The 7,476-nt window shown below is 40.4% G+C and overlaps 1 pseudogene; it reads right to left on the reverse strand.

Annotated features, from left to right (window-relative positions):
• Window positions 1–6,148: 6,148 nt before the first annotated feature.
• On the reverse strand, window positions 6,149–6,540 carry LOC116472361 (large ribosomal subunit protein eL31-like; annotated as a pseudogene).
• Window positions 6,541–7,476: the final 936 nt, after the last annotated feature.

Genomic DNA, 7,476 nt, shown 5'->3' on the forward strand with positions numbered 1-7,476 from the left:
TGGCATTATATTCTCTTAAGTAACAGGGACATGGCAGGAATGAACACCAGCAACTTTCGGTTTTACTGATTTACCAAATTGTAATCCATACATATAATTAAAAATATGTGGTTATTAATGTGAAGAGGTGCTTGGAATTCAAGGATATTTTAAAAGATATCTCTATTTTACTTGGCTAGACTTAAAAAAAATTTTTAACGTATTTCTCAATCAGCTGAAGATAATTAGAGAGTAGATGGCAATAGTCATACTTTGAGAAATTGCGGATACACACACACACAAAATACTTTGAGAAATTAGGGATACACACACACAGAGCATGAGAGAGAGAGAGACAAACAGAGAGGGAGAGAATTATAAACACATATACACATTTGGTCACACTATATCACCACAGTCTTTTCAGAATTAGTTGGTAACAACTCTTTTCCATCTTATCTTGGGTTAGGAATATTTTCTAAAACTTAAATACAGTAATTCTCAAATGTTTTGGTCACAGGACTTCTTTGCACTCCTACTTATTAAGGACCCCAAAGAGCTTTTGAAAATGTTTGTAATATTCATCTATATTTACCATATTGGAATAAAACATAAACATTTTAAATATTCATTTATAAATAACAAATAAATTTTTTACGGGTTAACATAAATAACATTTTTAATGGAATATAACTTTCCCCAAACAAAAAAAGTATTGAAAATAGTGTCATTGTTTTATATTTTTGTAAATCTCTTTAATGTCTTGTGTGATAGAAGAACAGCTGGATTCTCATATTTGCTGCATTCAATTTGATGTGTTATGTTGTTTTGGTTGAATTCTGTAAAGAAAACCCAGCTTCACAGATATGTAGGTGGAAAAGATAGGAATATTTTAATAGCTTTTCCAAATAACTGTGAATTTTCTTTTTTGAGGCTAAAATTTGACAAGTGTTAGATTTTTAAGGATTAAATGCAGTGTGGAATCCATTGGTCTATCCTACTCTTTCTAAAAATTTTTTTTAATTTTAATTTTTTTTTTTGAGACAGCTCTGTCACCCAGGCTGGAGTGCAGTGGCTCCATCTCAGCTCACTGCAACCTCCACCTCCTGGGCTCAAGCGATCTTCCCACCCCAGCCTCCAGAGTTGCTGGGACTTCAAGGGTGCATCATCACACCCAGCTAATTTTTTTTTGTATTTTTTGTAGAGATGGGTTTTCAAAATGTTGCCCAGGCTTGCCTTGAACTCCTGGACTCAAGTGATCCACCTGCCTTGGCCTCACAAAGTGCTGGGATTACAGGCGTCAGCCACCACACCTGGTCCTATCCTACACTTTGAATAGATTGTTACCCCTATGTGAATTTGTAACATCAATTTATTGGTCTTTTAGAAAATATCAGTTTACTGAGTTTCAAGGATCTTCCAAGTATTGATATTTCATCAAAAAAATCACACAAAAAAGGATCTTCCAAGTATTGATATTTCTTTAAAAAATCACACTGTAGCCTGACATGGTGGTGCACACCTGTAGTCCCAGCTACTCAGGAGGCTGAGATGTGAGGACCACTTGAGCCTAGGAGTTTGAGACCAGCCTGGGCAACATAGGGAGACTCTGTCCCCGCCCCCCCCAAAAAAAAGTCCCATTTGTTAATATTACTACTAATCTCACTAGAAAAGTCTAAGTGTTGGGAAGCTATCAAGCTCACTGGTACATACAAGTGTTCCAAAATGCTAATTTTATTGGAAAGTTCAAATGTTATGAATGGCAACAAATGCTGTCAGTTGTATTCCTTGTATGGACAGGCTTATTTTGTTCATTTTTGAGAAAATGTCTGCCAAATACCTAAATCTGGAAACCTGTTCTTTCAAGTAAGGTGGTGAAAAAAGTGGCTAGTTTTGCTTACTTATAACTCAATAGCACGAGTTCTTCTCCTAGAGCTGCCATTGTCACTCATCGTGCAGCAGAAATGCTATTGGTGTACTTCCTATCTTATCACATAGAATCGTAAAAGGACTGGTACTAAATGCCTGCAATGTAACACAATTAATCATTTACTTGTTCATCAAGGGAGTTTTTAAGTGAAACTGGCTTTATTTTTTCCCATGTAGTGGTGAAGAATACAATGACTACAAATAGAGTTTGGCACCACTGCCTTGTTTTGTGCTACGGTGCTGGCAGTTTTACTCCACTAGCAGTGCAAACAAATGTCCTCACAGTGAAAAAGGCAAAGTGACCTCTTAGTAGTCGTTTGAAAATAGTCTACCTTACAGAACCCCTGTAAGGAACCCCTGGTGGTCTACAAAAACATACAAAAATTAGCTGGGTGTGCGTGCCTACAGTCCCAGCTACTCAGGAGGCTGAGGCAGGAGGATGGCTTGAGCCCAGGTGTAGGAGGTTGCAGTAAGCTGAGATCAAGCCATTGTACTCCATCCAGCTCTGGGCGACAAAGCAAAACCCTGTCCTGGCCGGGCACGGTGGCTCATGCCTGTAATCCCAGCACTTTAGGAGGCTGAGGCAGGCAGATCACAAGGTCAGGAGATCGAGACCATCCTGACCAACATGGTGAAACTCCATCTCTACTAAAATACAAAAAATTAGCCAGGTGTGGTGGCACGTGCCTGTAGTCCCAGCTACTCGGGAGGCTGAGGCAGGAGAATCGCTTGAACCTGGGAGGCAGAGATTGCAGTGAGCCGAAATTGTGTCCCTACACTCCAGCCTGGCAACAGAGCAAGACTCTGTCTCAAAAAAAAAAAAAAAAAAAAAAAAAAAAAAGACATGAACAGACAAATCAAAAATAACATAAAAATGGCCCTTGATAGGAAAATATGTTCAACTTTCCTCATGGGAGAAGTACACATTAAAACTACACTGAGGCCCGGTGCGGTGGCTCACGCCTGTAATCTCAGCACTTTGGGAGGTCAATGCTAGTGGATCAGTTCAGGTCAGGAGTTCCAGACCAGCCTGGCCAACATGGTGAAACCCTGTCTCTACTAAAAATGAAAAATTAGTCGGGCGTGGTAGTGCATGCCTGTAGTCGCAGCTACTTAGGAGGCTGAGGCAGGAGAGTTGCTTGAGCTGGGAAGGCAGAGGTTGCAGTGAGCCAAGATCATGCCATTGCACTCCAGACTGGGTGACAGAGTGAAACTCTGTCTCAAACAAAGAAAAAAAAAAACTACATTGAAATATTATTTCTCCCTATCAGAATGAAAAAATTCAAAGGCTTGACCACACTATTGGAGAGGCAATGGAGAAATACATGCACTCCTTCACTGCTCGTGGGAGTGCCAAATAGTATAACCCCTAGTGAATGAAATTTGCAGTTTAACAAAATTGCATATGCCTACTCAGTAATCACATGCCTAGGAACTGACCCTAAAGATACAAAAGTAATACAAAAGTATTATTCACAATACAAAAGTAATTTTCACACATTTATTCACCATTTGTAATTGCAAAATAGTGGGAACAACCTAAATGTGTATGGATAGGAAACTGGCTAAATAAACTGTGACATAGCTATATGATGGAGTAACTACAATTTTTTTCAAATGAAATTGATTTCTATGAACTGACATAGAGTAACTTCTAGGATGTATTGATAAATGCAAATAAAAAGTACTAATATATATATGTAACACACATACCCATCTGTATCTGTCCCTTTCCACTAAAGAAACACAGGAAAGATAACCAGAAGCTAACAAAATTTGTTACTTACAGTGGAGGGGTGGGTGGGAATCAGGTGGAAGGCATAGAGACTGAGTGACATTTCTCTAAGTGAACCTTTTTGTATGTTTCTACTTTTGAAACCTTTATCAATGTTTCATATTTTCAAAAAATAAAATTTAATCAATAATGAAGACAAAACCTGTAAGATTGATTCTATGACCTGCAATGGCACTCATTATGAGGTTAGACTTTGTGTTAGGGCTGCCTGGGGATGACAGGGTCTCCCTGCAATCCAAATTCCAAATTGGACCCCACCCTTTCCCTTCCCCAGGCACTCAGAAGCTTCTTCCTTTATCACATCCCTCACTCACGTGCTCAAACTGTCCTGGACTAAAATACCCAAATAATGATGGAAGCAAGGAGGTTAAGTGACACACCATCTTTTCCCCTAATGACACCTAAGAACTAACCCTGTACTGGTGAGTGCAGAAGCCTTAGCATTCCTTTGTCTTTGCGGCCCTCTGCTGGTGTAAAGAAAATGTGGAGGTTGATGATGTTACTTGCTTATTCTCTAGTTTAGTTTTGTTGGGAGAGGAGCTTTGATAAGCTGTCTCTCCTAGGAGATCTCTGATCCAAAGTTCTTGCTTATCTGGCATTCTTGGACACTTTGTGGAATTTGGAAATATTCATACAATTTAAGACTCTTCCTTTGCCTTTCAGCTCACTGCTCTTGTCTCTTCCCACTCTTTAACCACTGCTTTATTTCCTTGGCTATTCTTCACCTTCTTTCCTACTCCTTCCAAAGTTCTGGCCTAAATCCTCTTCTTCCTCTAAGTTCATCCTTTTAGCACTTTTATGGCTGTAACTATTCAGTTCTATGAGTATTTCCCAAATGCTTTATTTCCTCCAATGCTCCAGGTCCTTTTTTTTTTTTTTTAAACAGGTCTGGTGCCTCAGCCTCCAGAGTAGCTGGGATTACAGTCATGCACCACTACGCCCAACTAATTTTTGTATTTTTAGTACAGACAGGTTTTCACCATGTTGGCCAGGCTGGTCTTGAACTCCTAGCCTCAAGTGGTTGGCCCATATCGGACTCCCAAAGTGCCTGCATTACAGGTGTGAGCCACTGCGCCCAGCCTCCAGATCCAAATTTGAAACTATTTACCACAAACTCTGCTTGATGCCCTCTGGCACCTCAATCTCAGTGTGCCCTAATCTGGGTTCTTCATCTTCCCTTTGTTGGAACAAATGACCCAAAACCTGGAAATAAGGATTACCAAGTGCCCTTTCAATGTCATACTAGCACAGTAGTTCTCAAAGTGTGGTCCCTGGACCAGCATCATCATCATCACCTGGGAACTTGTTAGGAGTGCAAATTTTCAGATTCCGCCCAAGATCTACTGAGTCTGAAACTCTGGAGGTTGGACCCAGCAATCTGTGGTTTAACAAGCCTTCCAGGGGATTCTCATAATCACTTAAGTTTGAGAACTACTGAACTAGAGCAGGGGCTAGCAAACTATGGTTTGGGGGCCAAATCCAGCCTACTGCCTGCTTTTATTATTTTTTAATTTTAATTTTTAATTTAATTTTATTTTTTTGAGACAGAGTGTCTCCTAGGCTGGAGTGCAGTGGCACGATCTCGGCTCACTGAAACCACCATCTCCTAGGTTCAAGCGATTCTCCCATCTCAGCCTCCTGAGTAGCTGAGATTACAGGCACCTGCCATTATGCCCAGCTAATTTTTGTATTTTAGATGGGGTTTCACCATGTTGGCCAGGCTGCTCTTGAACTCTTGACTTCAGGTGATCCGCCTGCCTTGCCCTCCCAAAGTTCTAGGATTACAGGCGTGAGCCACTGCGCTCAGCCTATTGCCTGCTGTTATAAAAGTTGTATTGGAACACAGCCACACCCATTTGTTACTATATCATCCACAGCTGCTTTTATTTTACAACAGTTGAGGTGAGTAGTTGCAACAGAGACCATATGGCTCTCATAGCCTAAAATAGTTACTATCCGGTTCTTTAAAGAAAAAGTTTGCAGACCCCTAGACTAGAGCATTGTCTACAAAACCCTCCTAAGGGTCATCTGATCGTCTAGGGAAAGACAATTTTCTTTGAGTTAGTATTTGTTACTGAGTTGGGCCCAGATTCCGTAATTAAGGTATTAATTATAGAAAATTGGTAAATTGCAAATTATTTTTGTTAGAGGGAGATAAAAATGATTTCTCTGTGTTAGAGTTCATCACAAAGCTAACAATTTTATTGTCCGGTAAACCATAAACCAGTTTTGGATTTAACCTAGCAATCTTATTCTAGCATTATTTTTTTTCTTTCACTGAATACACACACACACACACGCACACACACATACGCACACACACACACACGCACACACCTCTCATATCCTCCTATAAACCAGTTTTACATTCTTCTGATTACTTGACTAATACATTAGGTAATTTTTTTGCAATTTTATAACTTTGATGTATTTGACCATCAGCAGTTAGTTCTCATCCACATTGACTGTCTGTAGATTTTTGAAAGTGGTAACAGGTACATAGGTAACCAAAGTATAGAGTTTATTTGGTGAATCTTCATCCTCATTCTGGATAATCGCACACGGATTCAGTATGAGACATTCCTTATTCCTTTGGCCCAGACAGCTTTGTTGAGCCTGGTAGCAATGCACACGTCTGGAGCTACCATCTCCTTCATGGCAAATTTCCGAATCTCTTTGAGTGCCCAAGGGGCACACTTCTTGAAGCACACTCCATGGATGCGCTTGTGAATGTTGATGGTGTATTCTTGGGTCACCACCTTGTTGATGGCAGAACGGCCCTTTTTCTTTTGGCCACCCTTCTTTGCGGGAGCCATTCTGCCGTGTCCAAGCTGGAAAGGCAATTTTTTTTTTTATTTTTTTATGACAAGGTCTCACTCTGTCACCTGGGCTGAAGTGCAGTGGCACAATGGCACGATCAAGGCTCACTGTAGCCTCAACTTCCTGGGCTCAAGCAATCCTTCTACTTCAACCTCCCAAGTAGCTGGGACTACAGCTATATGCCTCCACACTCAGCTAATTTTTTTTTTTTTTTTTAGAGTTGGGGTCCAGTCTGGTCTCGAACTCCTGGACACAAGGAATCCTCTTGCCTGGATTACAGGCATGAGCCTAGCCTATTAATAAGTTAGATAAATCTTTGAAGCATGCTTACTATATGCTTGTATGAAAGTTATCTTTTTAATTTTTTGAAATTTGTACTTTGACACCAATAAGAGTTACTGCCTCCTATATTACCTCTCTGTTATTATTCTCCCTCAATCTCCTCGTTACCCAGACTTGAAGTATTGGCACCTGCTCCAGTGCCTTTCTTACTCTCTAAACAAATCAGTCCTCAAATCTCACTGGTTTTACCTCCAAGGTTCTCTTGGTGCCATCCCCATGATTAACGTCAGAGTTTAAGCTTCTATTGCCTCTCTCCTGAACTTTTAAAATAGCCCTTACTTGGATCTCTGTAACCACTGTGCTCAAGGCTGCTAGAAAAATATCCCCAAGGAAAAGCTCCTATCGTTTCACTCCCCTTCCTAAAACTCGTTGGGGGTTCTTCATTACCCAATAATAATGGAAAGGCCCAGTTCCTTAGCTTGATTTTCAAAGCCTTCCAAAATTTGATCTCGAGCTTATATTCCTTAGCTACTCTGTCCTTCCCTGCTCCCTTCATTCACTGTGCCTATGCACACTTTCTTTGCCTTCCTTCATACCGCCCTACTGCCTGAATACTTTCTGCCCTGTATCTGTATGTCCAAACTGAAGTATAGTTTAACCCCAACTTGAAG

This window comes from Hylobates moloch, unplaced genomic scaffold, assembly GCF_009828535.3.
Source record: "Hylobates moloch isolate HMO894 unplaced genomic scaffold, HMol_V3 SCAFFOLD_8, whole genome shotgun sequence".
NCBI lineage: Eukaryota > Metazoa > Chordata > Mammalia > Primates > Hylobatidae > Hylobates > Hylobates moloch.